The 24,060-nt window shown below is 53.6% G+C and overlaps 1 protein-coding gene across 4 annotated transcripts in view; it reads left to right on the top strand.

Annotated features, from left to right (window-relative positions):
- Positions 1-24,060, top strand: part of LOC146830264 (acetylserotonin O-methyltransferase-like) — an 856,304-nt gene that overhangs the window by 134,427 nt on the left and 697,817 nt on the right. The window lies entirely within an intron of this gene.

Here is a 24,060-nt window from a genome sequence, read left to right on the forward strand (position 1 = left end):
GCAAAACATTTTTTTTAAACTTGCCGTTTTACAAATTATATTAGGACGACACAGAGCAGTAATAACATGTGGGAGTGTTCAATCACTGTCAATACAATAATTTCACTTGACAAAGAAAACTTTAACATGCCTCTCAATGTTACGATAAACCTTTTTGATCGGATGAGGTTCCAAGTCCTCTTTCAGTCTCTATGTATTTTTGGACTGAAAGATTTAAAAAGATGGCGTCCGCGTCTGACGATCGCGGAACCGCCGACTTTAATCTGAGGAGAATCATGGCAAGACACAGGTAAATACATTTCCTGGGTTCTGCATTCCATTAAGCAAAGCACTAGTTATTTTTATCTGGCCTGTAACAAGGCGACAAATACGCTAAAAAGTTTTGGGGTTTTTCCTTCCTTTCGTGTTTTCTTGACCTATTTTCACAGAAAGGACTTATAAAGGTCCAGGATAAAAGTAAAAGAATAAAATATTGCAGCGGTGCTTATTCATGTGAGGCAGCATTTGGAAAAGAATTACAAGTTCTTGACAGTGGACATTATTATGATTGGGTTGCTTTCTCACCTGTTAAATGATCGGGTAAGGAATTTACATTATATTATTAAAGATAACAAAATATGTTTTTAATATAATGACTATCTATGGACAGATGCCAATTCAAGACATGTATCAATCTGTATTTTTCTCTCTTTCTTTATTCGTTATAGAAATCAACAACAAGGAAGCCATCGTTTTATAAATAGTGACGCGGATATCTGAATAAAATTTGTTCGTTTAAATTCGAGGTGAGGCCGGTTCTGAGATGGCTGATTTAATCACCACCTAGGGTGGTTTGGTGTAGGATGGTTTTATGTCATATGTTTGGAAATTGGATGTATTGGTGATGGAGTTCTTGACACAAATCCAGCTTATTTCACTTTGACTCAATCTTTGCCCATTTTCTCTTTCATAAATAAACACGGGTCTAAGGTTGGTATGTATTTTCATGCGTGCCATCACACTTTGGAATCTATACTTGTTTTTAAATGGAAGATTAGGGTTCTTTTTATTCTGTTGAAACTGCTTCACATTATTAATTCGTATTTAAAAGACTGGGATTAACATAAGAGTATTTCCTTGTAATGTGAAATCTCAGCATGCTTAAATAGAATTGTAGTTGACATTGCTTAGTTTTATGTCTTTGAACTGAGTGTAAGCATATCTTTAAAGGGCATTCTTTAGGGTGTAATTTAAAAGGTGACCGCTGAGCGTCAGAACACATAAAAATGGTTTATAAATGTCTTTTTGCAGCCTTGAAAAAGCCCAGGGGGGCGAAACGTGCGTTGGCTGCTGTTGCTTTCCATGCTTTAAGAAGTGAAAATAAAGTACACAGAAGCACTTGATTCAAGACTCTTCTCTAATTCCTCAATCAAAAGGACATTTGATTAATGGCAAAATTAAATTCATTTGGTGCCAAAAATTTCAGTCTCATTATGTGACGTTTTTGGATAATAGATATAATGATCTGGTGTGCTCTGGTGTTTTTTGGTTAGACATTGGGGACTGAAGAGGTGAGTAAGCCCAGGGGTAGTGGGGCATCCCAGATCTGGAGATGCACTGCATTGTGGCCCAGACTCAGTAGTTGGTGGTGGTTAGCCAGGCACACCTTGAACAAGTTAAGCAGTACACTGGAGGCGAATGAGAAGCTTTGATCTAAGTCATCTGTTGCCCACATTCAGGCTTCACAATACCCAGCCCTGCCTCGAGCATGATGCCCAAGAATGTCACTGGCGTGTTCTGTGTTGCACCTTAAACCTTGCACCATACATGTGCTCCTTTCTCCTGGGCATGATCCTTTCTTCTCTCGGGCTTCGAGGTATTACCTGCTAATATCAAAGAGAGCCTTCTCTTGCATGAAGGGTTTTTCTTCTCATTCCAACGTTTGTTAGGAAAACTGAAGGTTTACCTTAGATAACCCTTACCGACTAGGGTTTTCCCTTAGTGGCATGCTTCATCATTGGGCTCTTCCTATTCCACTGCGGAATGGGGCGTGCTGCGACCTACAGGGTACGTGGAAGCACTTTTTTGTTGGTAAAACACTATATATTAGATGAAGTTAAAGGTAGGAGTGCGAGGGAGAGAAAGGAAAAATAAAAATACCTGGCTAGTATGAAAGTATTCTTTATTCATACCTCTACCCGGTATGATTAAAATATGGGGAAAGATTTGGGAACCTAGAGGGGACAATGTACCTCAGTTCCGCTGGTCGACATGTTTCTAGCCCTACCCCAAGGCTATTCTTCTGGACCAAGAGTGAATACTCCCTGATACCGCTCTTATATCTTCTTAGTCAGGAAATATATTTTTGTGAGGAAACACAAATAATACAATATATACATAGAGCACCAATTGGTGTTTGGATCAGGATAATCTTTTGAAACAATTAGTAGTTGCCTCCAATCGGCAAAATGAGACCATACTGGGGAAGGAACACCTGCAGTCACACTTTCATCAAGACTGCTCCCTTGCTTAGGGGTTGGTGCCTGTCCGTGGCTCTGTAGGACACCAACCTCTAAGCTGATGATGAAGCATGCCTCTAAGGGGGAACTCTGGTGGGTGAGGGTTATCTAAGGGAAGACCACCATTTTAATAACAAACGTCAGATTGGGAAGGAAAACCCTTAATGTGACAGAAGAGCTCTCTCTGATTATAGCATACTTACCTGGAGGATGAGCTCCTTTGTTTTTTTTCCTCTATCCTCCTCCTTTTTTCAGAAATGTGAGGGATTATAGACATAAGGATGTGGGAACAAGCTGGATTGCATACAGTGGGGGACTTATCTGGGAACATGGAGTTGGTTCCCTTAGCCCCACTGACAAACACGACCGGACTCCCCCTTGGGCAATTCCTGTATAATAGAGTTATTGTGGCTGGTATGCGCCCTTTATGGGGCTCTTTATTGGGCCCCATGGACATAGAGCCACAACACTATGACTACATACAGGAACAAGCTACAATGGGTGATGGTCAAAGGCATCTTACATGTATAGATAGGGTGCTATTGGACTTTAGCAGTACATTAAACACACAAATGGCGATGGAGGAGTGTTTGCAATAAATCTAGGAAATGCTCAGGGTCATGTTACAACCCATCGTTCCTTTGTCCACCATGCCACTTAAGTTTGAATCCAGCGATGTTGATCCAGCCATGTGTCAACTAGTCTTGACCTCCAAACAGCACAGTCAAGACCAAACTGCCAGGCCAGTTCCTCCCTGAATCGGAACTCAAGCAACCCAAGACCAGTTTCACCCTGATAGGGACTCTTCAGTTAGGTCTAGCTTGGTTCCAGTGGTGCAGCAAGCACGGGACCCATATCAAGGCATACACTTGACACTAAGGGCAGTACATTAAACGCACAAAAGGTTATGGGAGGAAGCCTGGCAGTAAGTCTAGTGTTCCTACCCATCTTTCTTTTGCCTACCATTTCACTTCAGATTGGGCCCAGGCATGTTCACACTAGTCTTAGACTTGAGATCGACACCTCTGGACACATCGTAAAGAAGGTCGGAATCAGTCATAGAGAGACCGTTTCACGAAAAGCGAGGGGTAAAGTGCTAGAATACACACCAAAAAAGTCTCCCAGAATGCCAGGCTACAGCAGATTCAATTTTATGAGTTAAACAGGGCATAGATGACTCCACACATAATCAACAGATTACTGGAAAGGCAAATTGCCCACACTGTCATTCTGGTGGGGTATCCCATACATGATGTGAATTTGTCCAGCACCAGCTCAGATTTGGCAACTCAGCAATGATCACACTGAAAGAATGATGCAGGGGACACTATAACCAATGGCAGCAAAACGGCTATTGGTGGCTATTATTAACGACAAATGACGGCTATTATCAATATAAGGCAAATCTTTTTCACTAGTTTGTTTTGCCAAAAAACAGTGCTGACTATTGTACATACCTAATGCTGTAGAGTGAGGTCGGAGTCTTTGTATATGCTTGCATTATGTTCAGGGTAGGGGCCTAATCACTAACAAATCAAAGGTTACAGGCATGTTATAGTTAGAGTGAGACTTTACACGCGCAAGACCATAGAAATTCAACAGTTATAGATATACTTATCTCAAGAAACTATAACTCGTGCCCTAAAGTACCTATAACTCGCTCCCCCTCAATGGACAGCTGTCTCATCACTAATTTTATTGCAAATGTTGCAGTGATATTATGAATGATGTCATGGAAATGTCATTACTGATGACATATGTGGCGTAAGTAGCAGTGCATAGCAAGGGCACTAGTTATAGTTAGCTTAGGGCATGAGTTATATTTTCTTGAGATAAGTATATCTAGAACTGTTGAATTTCTATGGTTTTGTGTGCAAAAACTCTGAACATGCAATACATGGTGGCTGCCCAAGTTATAGTTAGCTCTGCTAACTATAACTGGTGAATTATTTGGATTGTTTGAATTCAAAGTGTTAATGTTGTCACTGACATAGTCACCTAACTAATGTTCAACCAACTTCCATGCCCGACCTTTTGCCAAGCTGGTGGGGGGATGGCTGCAGGGCCTGGCCTGTGGCCTGGCCCTGCTCAATCCACCCAAAGGCACCTAACCCCACACTGCACACAGCCTTCAGCCATGCACAGCAAGAGATTGGGAACAAGGCCTGTCCTGCAGCCAGGCTCTGTCGCCAGCCCACCCGAGGCAGTCAACCCCCTATGAGCAGCCAACCGGAGGCAGTCAACCCCATGCTGTGCACAGCCATTGGTTGTGCCTGGCATGGGATTAGCCATAGGGCTTTGTCTGCCACAGGGCCCTGTTTCCAAACCCACAGTAGGCTGCAAACCCCACACCATGCACAACATTTTGAATGCACTGCACAGGATTGGCCTCCGGGCCCAAGGGACCCAATCCCCCATGCTAAAACATATATATTGAGGGGAGGGGGTCAAGCTGCACTGCTCCCCCCAAGCCTATTTTTACCCCAGAGACCCCCATTTCTGCTGCTGTCTGTGTTTTTAAAAGGGGAGGGTATGGACTGGCCACTCACTTAGCCTTCGTAGGCCCTGGTGACCAAATCCCCGAGGCCATTTTTTCTTTAAATGGGAGGGGGCTGTGTGACCTGCTCCCTGAGCCTTCTCAGCCTTGGGGACCCATTCCCCAGGGCAAGAGCTGAGTGCCCCGTTTCCCACCTATGGCACCCACACAGCACACATTGGGGGCCACAGGGAGAGTCCTAGGGCCCCCATCTTCCCAGCTGGCTCTCCACATGATAAGAGAGCCAGCATTGCTTCTGCCCAGAGGGAGCAGCTATTCATGCTTCACGCTCTGTGCAGAAGCAATATCGGTTCTGTTTCTCTGCTCCATCAGTGTGGGTAGGTTAACAGAATACAAGTCTGCTCCCAGCTGCATGATGCACATTTAAAGCTCCGGCCGACTGCGAGCAGACTTACTGTTTGCTCCAATTTGGTGGGAGATTTGAAAATGCTCCCACTAAAGGGAGCAAACACAGGTTATCCTGCCCGCCGTAGTGGGAGCAGGGACACTACTGTGGCCCAGGGGTGGGCTTCCCAGGACATAGTAAGCGAGTCAGCCCCGGGGATGGGGACCTCAGGGCATTAAAGACTCAAGGAGGGGGGTGGCACTGCTGCGCTCTCTTTTAATTCAAGTGGCTGCCCTGGGGAATGGGGATTCCAGGACCTTTTAAAGGCTTGGGGGGGGGCACGTGTCCCCTCCTCTCAATAGTTACATTGGGGGATGGGGACCCCGGGGGCTTAAATTGGCTGGGTAGGAGGACCCAACTAACCCCACCAATATATTTAATATAAAATGGGGGGGCACTATTTCCTTTTTGCAGCGATCCAGCGGCATTGCAACAAAAATTGCAGATTTTTAAAACATTTTGCGCTGGGCCGGGGGGTCCCTCTCTGTCTCCATCATGGTACCTAGGGAAGCAGGGTGACCCTAGACTCTTTCCTTATCATTTGTTTAAATTCAGGACAGGGGACTGAGACCCCCTTTGTTGTAATGGCTGGCAGCAACATTTCTCTCACGTTGCTGGCAGGAGCAAGATTGCTCAAGGGAAAAAAGCTCCCTGGGCCAATTAGAACACTCTGGTGCCAATTCGGATCCGGTTAAAAAATTCCCCGTCCGACTCGTATCCGGATTTTTTTCCGTCCGAATCGTCAAAGTAGCGTACAAACTGCCAAGTACGATTCGAACGGAAAAAAGTCCATACGAATCGCATTGGGAACATTTCCCCACACGTCCTCGGGTCGGGAAAAGTCACCGAGACGTCCCCGGTCGAAAAACCCACCGTGCGGAAAAATAAAGTCCGACAGCGCAAGTACGATCCCTCCCGTCCTCCCCATTTCACAACCGTACGCAAAAAACACCGTCCGAACCGAACTCCCATAGCAACCATGGAGACATGTGCCCGCATACGCGCCGAACACCCCACCACCCCCCCGCCCGCGTATGTACGCACCAAACCCCCACCCGTGTATGTACGCACCAAACCCCCCCCAGCCGTGTATGTACGCACCAAACCCCCACCCGTGTATGTACGCACCCAACCACCACCCGTGTATGTACGCCCCCGAACCCCCACCCGTGTATGTACGCACCAAACCCCCCCAGCCGTGTATGTACGCACCAAACCCCCCCCAGCCGTGTATGTACGCACCGAACCACCACCCGTGTATATACGCCCCCGAACCCCCACCCGTGTATGTACGCACCAAACCCCCCCAGCCGTGTATGTACGCACCGAACCCCCCCCAGCCGTGTATGTACGCACCAAACCCCCACCCGTGTATGTACGCCCCCGAACCCCCACCCGTGTATGTACGCACCAAACCCCCCCAGCCGTGTATGTACGCACCGAACCCCCCCAGCCGTGTATGTACGCACCGAACCACCACCCGTGTATGTACGCCCCCGAACCCCCACCCGTGTATGTACGCACCAAACCCCCCCAGCCGTGTATGTACGCACCGAACCCCCCCAGCCGTGTATGTACGCACCGAACCACCACCCGTGTATGTACGCCCCCGAACCCCCACCCGTGTATGTACGCACCAAACCCCCCCCAGCTGTGTATGTACGCACCGAACCCCCCCCAGCCGTGTATGTACGCACCGAACCACCACCCGTGTATGTACGCCCCCGAACCCCCACCCGTGTATGTACGCACCGAACCACCACCCGTGTATGTACGCACCAAACCCCCCCAGCCGTGTATGTACGCACCAAACCACCATCCATGTATGTACGCACCCAACCACCACCCGTGTATGTACGCCCCCGAACCCCCAGCCGTGTATGTACGCACCGAACCCCCCCCAGCCGTGTATGTACGCACCGAACCCCCACCCGTGTATGTACGCACCAAACCCCCCCAGCCGTGTATGTACGCACCGAACCCCCCCCAGCCGTGTATGTACGCACCGAACCCCTACCCGTGTATGTACGCACCAAACCCCCACCCGTGTATGTACGCACCGAACCCCCCCCAGCCGTGTATGTATGCACCGAACCCCCCCCCAGCCGTGTATGTACGCACCAAACCCCCACCCGTGTATGTACGCACCGAACCACCACCCGTGTATGTACGCACCAAACCCCCCCAGCCGTGTATGTACGCACCGAACCCCCCCCAGCCGTGTATGTACGCACCGAACCCCCACCCGTGTATGTACGCACCAAACCCCCACCCGTGTATGTACGCACCGAACCCCCCCCAGCCGTGTATGTACGCACCGAACCCCCCCCAGCCGTGTATGTACGCACCAAACCCCCACCCGTGTATGTACGCACCGAACCACCACCCGTGTATGTACGCACCAAACCCCCCCAGCCGTGTATGTACGCACCGAACCCCCCCCAGCCGTGTATGTACGCACCGAACCCCCACCCGTGTATGTACGCACCAAACCCCCCCAGCCGTGTATGTACGCACCGAACCCCCCCCAGCTGTGTATGTACGCACCGAACCACCAGCCGTGTATGTAGGGCCGTACCCACACCCCACCAGGGAATGTACGGACCGTACCCCCACCAGTGCATGTACGGACCGTACTGACGCCAAAAACACACGTACTGAACCAGGACAAACCATATTGACACAAGGAGAGTCAATTAGAGTTTCCCCACACCACCAAACATGCCCAACAACCCCACAAACATCACATACACTCACCTGCAACTGCCAAACTGCCAAACAGAGGCCCAAAACTCAATCACTCCTCATAACACACCCACACAAATTTCAAACACAGCCACACCCACAAATGGACCAATAAAAATGGACCACACACACAAACCATGAGCCTTTGCAACAGACCCACTGCTGCCAGAGCCCACAGACGACCCACACCACCATACTTGAACCTCACACTTGCATACCTTCACACAACCACCTACACAAACACCCCCTCATCACATTCACACACACACCTCCACTACCACACCCACAACCATCCACCCCCACACCCCCACAACCATCCACACCCACACCCCCACAACCATCCACACCCACACCCCACGCCATGTCCACCACCAAGAATCCAAAGTTCACGAAGGAGGAGCTGGAGATCCTTGTCGACGAAATCCTCAGAGTCGAGCCACAGCTCTTTGGGACATTGGTCAGACAGACCAGCATATCCGAAAAAACGGCCATGTGGCAGAGGATTGTCGATTCTGTGAATGCTGTTGGGACCACCAGAAGGACCAGGCACGAGTGCCAATCCAGGTGGTACGATCTGCGGAGGACGGTCAAGAGGAAGATGACTGACAATCACAACCAGGGGAACATCACTGGAGGAGGGCCGCCCCCCAGACCGGTACAATACCATCCCTGGGAGGAGAAGGTGATGTCCACGCTGGCGGTGGAGGGACTACACGGACTGCCTGGACTCCCAGACCCTGGTGAGTACACAAACAACTCACCTCACATGGGGGGGATGCCATACACAATCAATCATGCATGCCACCCCCCCCAAGCCACCACCGCACACAACAACACTCCACAAACACACACATGCCACTAGCGCCTCCATGCCCCATGCATCAATCAGGGCCATGCCAAGTCACAGGCCACACAAAACACCAACACAACACAGGATGTGGTCGATGCTGGGAGTGGGGGCATCAAAACTAACATTGAGCAACTCACAAGCACAAAACAATGCCCTCAGCCCATATGGCCCAGGGCACAGCCATACAAACTGTGTGTACCCACACAGTACTGTCTTGCCTGCAAATGGTGGCTGCCATGCAGGATGACATGGGTCTGAAGGCACAATTTGCACATGACAGCAGACAATGAAGATGCATCGCTCTGATAGAGTCTCAGCACACAACGCCACAGCAGCAGCCTACACTCAGACACACTGCCCAATGGGTGCCCGGGGAACAGGGACTAACTCACATGAACAAGCCAATGGCCATTCAAAGACCGGCTAACTGTGTGTGCCCAGGAAGCTGGCCTGAGGTGACAGAGAGTGACAAAGAGAGGGAGGGAGAGGGGGAATGAGAGGGAAGGAGACAGAGGGGGACACAGGGAGACAGACAGACAGAGCGAGGGAGTAGGGTGACAGAGGGAGACCGACAGAGGGAGGGAGGAGGGTGACAGAGGGAGGGAGGAAGGGAGACACAGGGAGACTAAATCACCCTTGGGTGGTGTGGCCATGTCCACTCGTCAGCCGGTGGACTGTGTGTATGCAGACCAGGTCTGGCAGTGCCTCAAACCCCCCCTTCCGTAGATGAAGACCGGTCCATGTGTCAATCTGTGCACGAGTCCATCCGTGTTGCAGGCACAGACCCAATCACACACCCAGTATACCCACCCACTGTGTCGGTAAGAACCCTGTCACAAATGCTTCAGTCCCCTACCTGCTGGCAAAACACCATTTGGCCACGTACAGTGCAACACGTAAGGCGCCTCTGCATGGCCCGCTACGCCCGCACACCACACTGCTGACTGTGTACCCAAATAGATGCATCAACTAAGATTGTGTCTCACACATGCGTAAAGCCCTGACAGCTGTGGCCAAGGGACATACCCATGCACAAGTGCACTGTGAGAGGAATGCAAGACAGATCCAACTACCCAGAGGAAGAGTGCCAAATCAGAAATGCATGAAACATGGATGCCACATGTGACACTGTTAACATTGTCTCTCTCACACACAGGTCAACGTCGACGAACACCCCCCAACACTGGGGGGAAGTCTCACAGGACCAGGCTCCGCGGGATGAGGACCCCACCGCCAGCGATGACTCTCACCACTCCGTGGATGACCCAGACCAACCTGGCCCCTCTGGTGTCCAACCACCTGCAGCACCTGCGTCAGGTACAACTGTGCCAACCACCACCCCCATTCCTTCCACATCCCAGGAGACGTCCAGGAGCCCTGCCCGCACACGACCACCCAGCCAGTCTGCCCAGGAGGGACACGGTCCTCCGGGCACCCAGGAGGAGGCAGGCGGCAATGCAGATGCCATCCCTCAGGGGTCCCGGAGACCCGATGCACCCACAACGGCAGGCCAGGTGCACGTGGGCAGGGGTGGCGGGAGTGGAGGACGGCGGAGGCGCGAACCTGACCAGGCAGCTCAGGACCCGGTAGTGTCCCAGGTCAGCAACATCCTGGATACATACCGGCGTGACACCAGGGGCATGGACCAGATTGCGTCCACCCTCAATGACATCAAGGAGACCCTCCAGGAGATGAAGACCCTGCAGTCCCAGCAACATGCCTGTCAACTGCAACACCAAGGAAGGATGGAGGATAGACAGGCTGAGCTCGTGGCGGTGCAAACCCAAATGACCGGTGTACTCCGTCGGATTGCCGACAACATGGGCAACCCTCCCTGTGGCACCAGGCGAAGGCCATTACCAGACACAGGGAGGGATCAGGAGGAGGAGGATTCATCCGACGGAGCGTCACAGACATCGTCACGGACTGCTTCCGAGGGTCCCCGCAGGAAGGTGGGTCGTCCACGAAAAAGACTGTGAGAGTCAGCAGAACATCACCATCTCCCAGGTCACCTGGCCTGGCACCTGGCCCTCTGGCCCAATAGCAGCACATGACATTCTCTGCCACATGGACTTGCTGGTCACTGTCTGACCTATGTTGACGAAGACTGTGGCATGGACTCTGACATTTTGCTACGGCAAGGATACCAACTCCCCCAGTGAACTTTGGATTCTACACTCCCGCTGTGCACCTCTTGTCATCCCCACAAACCCGTACCCCACCACAAATAAATTAATCACACTTACAAGATGATGCCGTGATTCTGCATTATTACAATACATGTGTGTGTCGTAAAGTCAAAGCATGCCTGATCTCAGAATTAACTCCAACCATCCAAACCGTGGGGTCGCAGTCTTGCCCAGGACACACATGGGTCCCAATGTATCATCTGATACAGACATGGAGTACCATACTCACCTGTGCTGGGCCCAACCAGCTGAGTGGTTCCCGCACAACTGTGGCTACAGACACATTCAGGGGAGCAACAGTCATGCGCAGAGGTCAGGGATCATGTGGAGTGACCTGGCTTGCCGCTCCCAGGTATGTCTAGACATGTGTCCCTACAATGTCCTGCATGCTTGCGTCAGGCGGATGTTGAGAATGGTGGCTAGACCGAGGTTGGATGCATGGAGATGCCAGAATGGAGTTTTGGATCACAGTGCCACATGGTTGTGTTGGGGTTGTGGGCTGCATCATGAGTGTGGGCGTGGATCGAGAAGGTCATCCTGCAGCTGCCTGTGAAACATTCCCCCCATCCCGTTTGGACGTTGATGTGGCCTGGTTGCCCGATGCAGTAGCAGAGCTGTGCAGATGCACTCCGGATATGGACAAGTATCATGGGAGTCGTAAGGCACATGTCCGTATACAGCAGGGTAGGATTCGACACGGATGTTGTAGTTGCCCTGGGGGCTGGTCTCTCCTGCCTTGAGGTGGATGGAACTGTGCATCTTGTGCATAATACAGTTCCCACTCCCTGACAAACCCCTAGCATCTTGTCACTCTACACATAGACACATATGCACCACCTCTGAAAACTACGCCAGACATGCCGCACGCACAGTGGCAACAGGCCACCATTGACAGGGAAGAGGCACCTTGGAGACAGAGGGACAAATTTAATAGTCATGTGTGTTGGAATGACAATGATACTCCGTCAACACATACACAGGTCATGTGGATGAACATGTGGGAGCAACACTGGCACCCCCCATTGCAACACAGATGCTGGTATTCCATTGAACTGGCACACAAGTGACGGATAACAGCTAAACACCCCCTGCTGCCACGGAGAGGCCGCTATACACCATTGAGGCCCTGATGGGGCAATCACACACCATGTCAACCCGGTGCAACCTGTATGTTTCCGAGGTCAGTGTTACACACAATGATGGCCTCATCACAATCCCCAATCCCCTGCCACATGACAGTCACCAAGTCTGACCATGGCTCCAGGTGAAGCCTGCCCCATGTCATGTTCCCCATGTAGGATCCACATGTATGTAAATGGAACACACATGAACCGGAGAAGTGCACACAGACTACAAACAATTCACACACCCAAAACGCCGTGAGGCATCCCTTACCCTAAGGAGATTTCAAAACTTGCCCGTGCATGTGACGCAGAATCAGCACATGTTGCTGTGTTCATGAGGAGTAGCAGGAGCACAACAATGCCACCAGCAGACAGCATGCCCATGGACCTGTGGAAGAGAGACACACAAGGAGTCAGCCCAAAGGAGCACATCCGCAAGCATGTACTCAACACGTATCATGTTGTCAACATGACAGGTGACAATGATGACCCTCAGACAACATCCTTCCATTGCGCCATCACTCGAGTGACACTTCAATACACACCACTGACTCACTTGGCAGACATGCAGATGGACACACACATTGCAACACATGCCACACACGGCCCAATGCGTGCACACTCAGACACTGGAACTCACCACTAAGCAAAGAAGTTGCGTATGAGCCGACTCCGCATGTCCTCCACAGCCTCCTCCTCCTCCACATCACTTGCCCCGTCACCAAGGCCTTCATCCTCCACGGGTGGATGGTCCTGGTCATCTTGATCCAGTATGAGTGGAACAGCTTCCTCCACTGCCATGTTGTGCAGCATGCAGCAGACGATGATGATCTTGCACACCTTCACCGGGGCATATGGGAGTGCTCCGCCGGTCTTGTGGAGGCACCGGAATCGGCTCTTCAGAAGTCCAAACGTCCTCTCAATGACTCTCCTGGTCCGCCCATGTGCGTTGTTGTAGCGGTGCTCGGCAGCCGTGCTGGGGTTGCGGACAGGCGTCATCAGCCATGGCATGTTGGGATAGCCAGCGTCCCCTACAAGGAAACATCATGGACAGAAGTGTGTCAGCACAGGCAGTGAGATTGGAAGATGACGCCAAACACTGAACTGCCAGAGTCTACCCACCAACAATACATGCTCGCTCGTTCCGCAGCTGCAGCATCATTTCAGGCAGCCTGCTACGCCTCATGATGAAGGCATCGTGTGCTGATCCTGGAAAGCGAACACAGACATGTGAAATCACCATGTTGGACAGACACACCACAAGGGCATTAATGGAGTGATAATGTTTGCGATTCCTATACACCACCTCCTGTGCCTGTGGTGGTACCAACGCAACATGTGTCCCATCTATGGACCCAATGACATGGGGCATCCCTCCCAGGGCATAGAACTCACGCTTGACATCTGTCAACTGCTCACGATTTGGGAATTTAATGTACTCATCCAGGTGAACCAACATGGCCTCTAAGAAATCATGCAGAACACGGCTGAACATCGTCTGGGACATGCCCCCGACATCAGCAATGGTATGTTGGAACGTACCCGTGGCAAGGAAATGTAGGGCTGCCATCACCTTCAACTTGGGTGTCAGTGCACTTGGATACCTGTGGCGCGGGAGGAGTTGTGCTTCCAGCCGGCCAGTCAACTCATCAATCAACCGTTAGCTGAATCTGTAGCGGCGTATACAGTCCCGTTCATGCAGGGCAGCCATGTCTGGCATACGTCGAGGGAGAGGCGGAGCCCTGCAGTGAAATGGAAGGAACACCGAAGAGTGAGCACTGTACAACGACATTGTCAATGCACTGAGCACATGTTACACAGCCAATACACATATGCCACATTCTGAGTCAGGTCTGTGCCACATTTCCTGGACACGTACGCCAGTCAGGTGACACTCCTACCAAGGGACAGCCACTAACGGAGTGGGGCAAGATCACGATGACATGGCATGAGACTAGCTGTGTGCCAGTGTAAGTGAACATGCACACGCATCACAGGATTCACAGACATCCACACATGTGCAGAAGTAGTATGCGTATGGTACAGACAGGTTGTTGGATGCGATATGCACTGGTCACATGTCATAGGAATAGGACAGGCCACACACATTGCCTTGGAGGAGTACATGTCGAGACAGAACATACATAGAGAGCATGTGGATATGTACTTGTGTTGATACTCCGTGTAGTTGCATACATACACACCTCATGGCAAATCACATATGTGGGCTGGTGTGCGGAACAGTGTGCCATGGCCATCTACACACAGACACATGTTGGCAGCAGCAACTGCTGATGCATTGGACCACACACCTACAGCAAAATCATGGAAACACATGCAACACACATGACATGGTTGCAGCGTGCAACGCAGCCATACACATGTCATGTGTAATATTCCGTGTACCTGGCATCAGGGGACAGGTGCGGGTGTCCGTGACTGGGACATGCAAGTGACTCATGGCTCCACTAATGTGTACGACATGCACACATGTCAAAGGAGTGCAGGGGATGTGTGGTACAATGCGCAACATCACCCACGACATGTGTACACAGCTCATCGTACATGTGCATTGCCCACACCTCAGGGGTAAAGTGCCACATCACATCCTGACACACCTGTGTCACACACATGTGGTATTGCACAGACAATGCATTGGTGTCCAGCCTTGGCAATATCTGACCGCTCCATTCCTGTCTGTGTGCCGCCTGTCACCACTGACAGTTGTGAGACGCACCGTACATACGCTCGGAGTGCGTGTATAGGGTCCCTGGGCCAATATTGCCGCTGGCGTATGCGTATGCCACAGTAGTACGAACTGTACACGTGCTTGTATGGTCCGGATCACAATATGGGCGCTGGCGTATGCGTACGCCACAGTAGTACGAACTGTACACGCGCTTGTACGGTCCGGATCACAATATGGGCGCTGGTGTATGCGTACGCCACAGTAGTACGAACTGTACACGCACTTGTACGGTCCGGATCACAATATGGGCGCTGGCGTATGCGTACGCCACAGTAGTACGAACTGTACACGCGCTTGTACGGTCCGGATCACAATATGGGCGCTGGCGTATGCGTAAGCCACAGTAGTACGAACTGTACACGCGCTTGTACGGTCCAGACCACAATATGGGCGCTGGCGTATGCGTACGCCACAGTAGTACGAACTGTACACGCGCTTGTACGGTCCGGATCACAATATGGGCACTGGCGTATGCGTACGCCACAGTAGTACGAACCGTACAAGCGCTTGTACGGTCCGTACTACTGTGGCGTACGCATACGCCAGCGCCCATATTGTGATCCGGACCGTACAAGCGCTTGTACGGTCCGTACTACTGTGGCGTACGCATACGCCAGCGCCCATATTGTGATCCGGACCGTACAAGCGCGTGTACAGTTCGTACTACTGTGGTGTACGCATACGCCAGCGCCCATATTGTGATCCGGAACGTACAAGCGCTTGTACAGTCCGTACTACTGTGGCGTACGCATACGCCAGCGCCCATATTGTGATCCGGAACGTACAAGCGCTTGTACAGTCCGTACTACTGTGGCGTACGCATACGCCAGCGCCCATATTGTGATCCGGAACGTACAAGCGCTTGTACGGTCCGTATCACTGCTTGTGGGGTGCCCTAGGGCGTGGAACGCACCGTACCTGTGTGTAAATGTATGAAAACACATAGGGGACACATGAGGGACAAGTATAAGGGCCTAAATGCATGATGGTTGCCATGGAGACTGAGTTAGATTTTTGAATTTGAGCACCAGGTGCCCAGCAGAAGTCAGTTTGAAAGAATCTACATTGTTGCAATGTGGATGTTGACTTGACATCATTATCAAAACTGAAACCATGCAAAGCCACACACTGGGGTAGGTTTGAAGGGATTGGATGAAACGTAGGATGCTAATGTGACTGACCAATCAATCTGTACTCCTATACATGAACAGGCCATCCAGGCATATATAAGGCAGCCAGGTCCCATGAGAGAGCACTTGCCTGCACATCCATTCATCCATGACCACTGCTGCTGATAGTGATTCCTCTGGCACCATGTCCAGGACTGTGGAGAGGTCCCAGCCATTCACCCAGGAGGAGAACCTTGCCCTGATAGATGTGATCCTCCCACAGTTCCAGAGCCTGTATGGTCGACCAGGGGTTCAGGTGAGTGCAGACTCCACTAGCTTAGACTGTGCCCCTTTTGTGTGACAGTGACTTCTGGCATTGTGTCCATGTGTGACAGACATGCACTGTTGTTTGGAGTGGGTCCCAGGGTGTGGAAGGCCTCATGTCACCCATGCAGAGCATGCTGGGTTTCCTGTGTGCACTCCTCACTTGCATAGTGCCTACTGTGACAATGAATGCAAGGTGCATGCCACATTCTGCCTGCATACTCCTCCTGGGGATGTTGTTTCCACAGTCCTGATGTGATCCTGTGTTCCCCCCAGTGTGACAGGTGTCAGTACCCATGGATGTGTGTTTGTTCAGTGTACCTGTGCTGTGAGTGTCCAAAGGCCGTGTTCGTCCCCTGCACATTGGTGTGTGTGTGTTAGTCCCCTGTCATGTGGGTGAGTGCATATGGGGAGTGTTGCACACAAGCAGCATGAGGGATGGATATGGCCTGGCCATCCGATGTGAGCAGGGAGCAGTGCTGTGTGCATGCCGTGCTGAGCCACCCCACACCTGTGACACCCCCGTCTACTGGCACATGGGCAGAGTGAGGTGTGTACCCGCAGTTGGCAATGCCATGTGATTGTCCTGTACCTGTGTGTGTCTGTGTACTCTGCTGAGGTAGCATCAGTGTGCTGGGGCAGGTGACTGCTGTGAGGTGCTGTACATAATCCTGGTGTAGCCTGTGAGGCACAGTGTGATCCCTGGTCAGTGAGTGTGTGGTACCCCTCATGCCACCCGTGTGCTTTCACTGGCACGTAGTGCATTTGGCCTTCCACAGTGGATAATGTCCCTATGACAAAGGTGCAATTAGTTGCATGCATACCATGGCCTGTTCATAAAGAGGATTGTTCTATATGTGTGTCTCTGTGTCTTTGCTCATGTGGATTAATGTATTCTCACTTTTGCATCCTCACAGGTAGGCGCCATTGCCAAGGGGGAGATCTGGAGGGAAGCCGTCAGTGCCGTGAGGGGTACAGAGGGTCGGAGGCGGAGCCTGTCTCAGGTGAGGAAACGCTGGCAGGACATCCGGTGCTGGACGAGGAGGATTGCACGGCTCCTGCTGGGGGACCCACCTGAGAGCCGTAAGAACCGTGGCCGCCGTCGTCTGACCCACATCCAGAAGCGTGTGCTGGCGGTGGTCTTCCCCGATATGGACAGGCGCCTACAGGAGAAGCAGCAGCAGGAAGGGGGTAGGTACATGTGTGTCAGTTGTGTGTCCCCAGCCAATGTAAGTGTGCAGTTGCATGGATACACTGCCAGGGTTTGATTGTGCAGTGCGTCAACTTCTCCACAAAGTAGCACAGTGCTGTTCTCACTCCCTCCCTTCCCCTCCTTGCCATGTGTTCCCTGGTCTGTCTGTAGCCACTCTTGCACAAGGTTATTTAGGCAGGCAGTTCATGCAGGTGCCCTATGCTATCAGCATCATGTGTGGGGGTGATGTGCCACAGGTATGGGGACCTTGCGTGTGCCATGGCCAATTTCAGTCATTGTGGTGTCCATGTCACTTGGCACTGATTGTGAATCACGACATAGGGGTGTGTCTCCAAAATGTACAGCCTTCCAGCATGCATGTCCAATTGTGTGCCCTCTGACATGATGTGCCTGAGTGGGAGGCCTGCTAAGTGCAGGGACGGTTGCTTAATTTGCAGTCATGTCCATCCTGGACCATGGAGGAGTGTGGGCACTACTGTGCCCTGGGGCACCTCTTCCTAGGTATCATGTGCGTCATCCAACAATATGGCCATTCACTGTGTCTTCACCATGGGTTGGGTAGGGTGGCATTGTACCCTGGGCTCAACTGTTAGGACCTACAGGTTGCTACATGTGTCCACTGTACAGGGGGACCCATTTTGCTTGTGCATACTCACAGTGGGCATTACCTGTGTGTGTTGTTGAGACAATCTGATGATGTTTGCCTGTCAATGATGTGTGGACATGGCCACCAGGGGCTGTGTGTGTACAGTCATGAATTAGTGGAGGCCATGTGTTTTCATCCCAGAGTAAGAGGTGTACATACTTTCTCCGTCTCAATGAGATTGTCTCAGGTGTGGGTGGTTTGTGCGTACAAGGCCTACATGTCAGAAGCTTCATCCTCCTTGCTGGGTTTAGCCTGTGTGTGATGTTTGACTGGACATACGCTCAAGGTGCAGTGACCCAGTCATGTTTGGCCTGGTTTCATGTATTGCCTTTGCAGCATGCGGCAAGAGTAAATGGATATGATTCATGCTCATCCCTTTTTGACGACGCAGTGTGGTGCAGGTGCTGTGCACATTTGTCCCCAGGGGCTGGCTCCTCTCTAAAATTTCAGGTGCAGTGATTTGCTGTTGTGTCATGATCTCCATTGTGTCTCAGTGGCATGGTGGGTCGAAAAACTGTGTGTTCCATGGCCTACATGTGTACATTGTTTTGTAGGTGTTACTCCTGTTGCTTTTCAGGCTATGCAATGTGACCTATGTATATTTGACTCATTTGACATATGTGTACAGGTGTCTGATTTTCTCCTGTCTCTTCACCTTGCTCACAGCATCGCCGGGGGACACGGAAGGAGACACTAGCACGGACCGGGAGGAGGGATTGAGCACCAGTGCCAGCAGTGCTGTCCTGTCTGGCACATGGAGTGGCACGGAGGCCGAAGGGAGTGAGGCAGAGGACCTGTTGACTGCCAACACAGACTATGACGCAGACGGGTCCGAGGCTGAGCTCCCAGAGGTGGCGGAGTCTGCCCCCCCAGCTGATGGCAGCCCTCCACATCCCCCGCCACCTCAGGTTCCATCACCGGCCTCCCACATGCTCGTGGCCCTTCCCTCCGTGCTCGGTCCCCACATGTCTCCTTCCTGCCAGGCACCGCACCCCCTGCCCCTGTCACCACTGCTGCGGTGAGTGCGGAGTCTGTGGACATCCTGAGGCAGTTGCAGGTTGGTCAGACTGCGATGCTAAATGTCCTCCATGCCCACACCCAGGTGCTGACCCAGATGGAGGCATACATGGAGGGCATGTCGGCTGCGCAGTCTGACCAACGGCAGTTGCTGAGGTCCATAGACTCCACACTGACTGCAGCACTGGATCTCCTGCAGCGCTGCGTAACACCCACTACCCCTGCCCCATCCACAATTCCCACTCCCGTGCCTGTCCCAAGCACATCCAGACGTCAGCGTGCACGCACCCCAACAGACACAGGCACCACACCACCAGGGAAGTCGAAGCGCACACCTCCTGTCACGCACACACAGGGTGAGGAAGGCACACCCACTGGGTCGGGGGGGAAACGTAGAACACGCAGCCACAGTGGGAGTCCGCATTCCACACAACCCACTCCCTCCAAATCCACTCCCCTTAGCTCTCCTGGCCAACAGTCGGTGACAGCATCATCCACTGCGAGTGTGCCCCCCAGCCCCAGGATGACACCACCCCGCAAGCGGTGGAGGCGGGACCCGGCCAGGGGAGTTGAGTCCCCCACCCTGTCCACACCCTCCCCCAGTGGCGCTGCGACCCATCCCTTTGCCCCCCCCCCTCCTTGGGGCCTGTGGTTGGATTGGGTGCGGGGGAGTCGCTGGGGGAACTTGCCGACGTGTGCAGCGCCATTCTGTCCTCCACCTTTGGCACTGGCACCCCCCCTGTGGCAGAATCATCCCTCCCTGCACCCACAACACCTACCCTTTCCCCTCCTGTCCCTGCGGTGCCTGTTTCCACCCTCCCCCCTGATGCCCCCTCTTCTGTGGATGAAATGGACTTGTGAACTGTGCAGGCAAGCTAGGGGACACACGTCCCGATGTGTACCCCCCCCCGGACTTTGCTGCTGGGCTGGCCCATGGCCCTTGTACATAGTGGACATTTTCTCAGAGATATTTTCCTGCTGAATAAAGCCTTTTCTTTTGGTTTTGCACACTGATGCTTTCCTGGACTTGCTGTTGGTGCTGGTGCTCCCTGCGTTGGGGTGGTGATAATGTGTTAGGGGTCTGTGAAATGTTGGAGTGTGCTGCTCATGGGGTGTACCCTGCCATCTGCGTGCCATCACAAAGGTCTCTGCAAATGGTATTTGGTCATGTTTGCTCTCACTGTATGGTGACATTGTACCAAGGTGTGTTCCATCCTCTGTGGAGCAGGCCATTTTCCCTGCAGGGTGTCTCCCAAATGCTGTGCTGTGCTGTGTCTACATTTCCTGGATGTGTGAGGGTTGCTGTTCAATATAGCCATGCTGGCTCAGCGATGGCTCCGCCTGCATCTGGGGTATCACCCTTGTTGGTCACTGAACTTGTTGATGGGGTATCTTGTACTATGTCTGGGCACTGCTGGGAGGACTCTGCACCCACCCCTCCTGTGTCTGGGCACTGCTGGGAGGACTCTGCACCCATCCCTCCTGTGTCTGGGCACTGCTGGGAGGACTCTGCACCCACCCCTCCTGTGTCTGGGCACTGCTGGGAGGACTCTGCACCCACCCCTCCTGTGTCTGGGCACTGCTGGGAGGACTCTGCACCCATCCCTCCTGTGTCTGGGCACTGCTGGGAGGACTCTGCACCCACCCCTCCTGTGTCTGGGCACTGCTGGGAGGACTCTGCACCCACCCCTCCTGTGTCTGGGCACTGCTGGGAGGACTCTGCCCCCACCCCTCCTGTGTCTGGGCACTGCTGGGAGGACTCTGCACCCACCCCTCCTGTGTCTGGGCACTGCTGGGAGGACTCTGCACACACCCCTCCTGTGTCTGGGCACTGCTGGGAGGACTCTGCACCCATCCCTCCTGTGTCTGGGCACTGCTGGGAGGACTCTGCACCCATCCCTCCTGTGTCTGGGCACTGCTGGGAGGACTCTGCACCCACCCCTCCTGTGTCTGGGCACTGCTGGGAGGACAATGCACCCATCCCTCCTGTGTCTGGGCACTGCTGGGGGTGTTTGGCACACACCATTCTTATTGCAGGTTCGGTGCGTACATACACGGCTGGGGGTTCGGGGCGTACATACACGGCTGGGGGGGGTTCGGGGCATACATACACGGGTGGTGGTTGGGTGCGTACATACACGGGTGGTGGTTCTGTGCGTACATACACGGCTGGGGGTTCGGGGCGTACATACACGGGTGGGGGTTCGGGACGTACATACACGGCTGGGGGTTCGGGGCGTACATACCAGGGTGGGGTGGGGGTTCGGTGCGTACATACACGGGTGGTGGTTCTGTGCGTACATACACGGCTGGGGGGGGTTCGGGGCGTACATACACGGGTGGTGGTTGGGTGCGTACATACACGGGTGGTGGTTCTGTGCGTACATACACGGCTGGGGGTTCGGGGCGTACATACACGGGTGGGGGTTCGGGGCGTACATACACGGCTGGGGGTTCGGGGCGTACATACCAGGGTGGGGTGGGGGTTCGGTGCGTACATACACGGGTGGTGGTTCTGTGCGTACATACACGGCTGGGGGTTCGGGGCGTACATACACGGGTGGGGGTTCGGGGCGTACATACACGGCTGGGGGTTCGGGGCGTACATACCAGGGTGGGTTGGGGGTTCGGTGCGTACATACACGGGTGGGGGTTCGGGGCGTACATACACGGCTGGGGTTTCGGGGCGTACATACACGGCTGGGGGGGGTTCGGTGCGTACATACACGGGTGGTGGTTGGGTGCGTACATACACGGGTGGTGGTTCTGTGCGTACATACACGGCTGGGGGTTCGGGGCGTACATACACGGCTGGGGGTTCGGGGCGTACATACACGGCTGGGGGTTCGGGGCGTACATACCAGGGTGGGGTGGGGGTTCGGTGCGTACATACACGGGTGGGGGTTCGGTGCGTACATACACGGGTGGTGGTTCTGTGCGTACATACACGGCTGGGGGGGGTTCGGGGCGTACATACACGGGTGGTGGTTGGGTGCGTACATACACGGGTGGTGGTTCTGTGCGTACATACACGGCTGGGGGTTCGGGGCGTACATACACGGGTGGGGGTTCGGGGCGTACATACACGGCTGGGGGTTCGGGGCGTACATACCAGGGTGGGGTGGGGGTTCGGTGCGTACATACACGGGTGGCGGTTCTGTGCGTACATACACGGCTGGGGGGGTTCGGGGCGTACATACACGGGTGGTGGTTGGGTGCGTACATACACGGGTGGTGGTTCTGTGCGTACATACACGGCTGGGGGTTCGGGGCGTACATACACGGGTGGGGGTTCGGGGCGTACATACACGGCTGGGGGTTCGGGGCGTACATACCAGGGTGGGGTGGGGGTTCGGTGCGTACACACACGGGTGGTGGTTCTGTGCGTACATACACGGCTGGGGGTTCGGGGCGTACATAAACGGGTGGGGGTTCGGGGCGTACATACACGGCTGGGGGTTCGGGGCGTACATACCAGGGTGGGTTGGGGGTTCGGTGCGTACATACACGGGTGGGGGTTCGGGGCGTACATACACGGCTGGGGTTTCGGGGCGTACATACACGGCTGGGGGGGGTTCGGTGCGTACATACACGGGTGGTGGTTGGGTGCGTACATACACGGGTGGTGGTTCTGTGCGTACATACACGGCTGGGGGTTCGGGGCGTACATACACGGGTGGGGGTTCGGGGCGTACATACACGGCTGGGGGTTCGGGGCGTACATACCAGGGTGGGGTGGGGGTTCGGTGCGTACATACACGGGTGGGGGTTCGGGGCGTACATACACGGCTGGGGGTTCGGGGCGTACATACACGGCTGGGGGGGGTTCGGTGCGTACATACACGGGTGGTGGTTGGGTGCGTACATACACGGGTGGTGGTTCTGTGCGTACATACACGGCTGGGGGTTCGGGGCGTACATACACGGGTGGGGGTTCGGGGCGTACATACACGGCTGGGGGTTCGGGGCGTACATACACGGGTGGGGGTTCGGGGCGTACATACACGGGTGGGGGTTCGGTGCGTACATACACGGGTGGGGGTTCGGGGCGTACATACACGGGTGATGCTTGGGTGCGTACATACACGGGTGGGGGTACGGGCCGTACTTCGACGGGTGGGGGTACGGTCCGTACATACCCCTACCCACGCTCTGCGTGCCTGGGTACGGGCCGTACCCATGCCTTTGGTGGGTGGGTACGGTGCGTCCCCCCATTGTTGCGGTGCCGTGGGGTCCGCACCGTACACAGGCCTTGGGGGCGTGGCTACGGGTCGTACCACGCGTACCCCTACATGACCCCAGCAATGCTGGTACGAGCCGTACCAAGGCATTTCTGACGTGGGTACGGGCCTACCGCCATTGTTGGAGTGACGTAGGGGGACGCGTGGTACGTTCCGTACCCACGCTCTTGCGGCCTGGGTAGGGTACGTACGGGTTCGCGTGACCATCCACTTCCATTGTGGCGGACGCTTGCGTTGCTGGCCTCGCCCACACCCCCTGGAAGTGACCAGGCCCTGATGGTCAGGTATGTCCAGGCCATGTGTGATTTGGTACCATGTGTTGGTGTTGTGTGTCCTGCCCCTGCCCCCCCCTTTGCCCCTGGTTGTTGTGCTGACCTTCTGCGGCGTCTGCGTCGGTTCCTGTACGCCAGGTG

Source organism: Triturus cristatus, chromosome 5_1, assembly GCF_964204655.1.
Source record: "Triturus cristatus chromosome 5_1, aTriCri1.1, whole genome shotgun sequence".
In the NCBI taxonomy this organism is placed as follows: domain Eukaryota; kingdom Metazoa; phylum Chordata; class Amphibia; order Caudata; family Salamandridae; genus Triturus; species Triturus cristatus.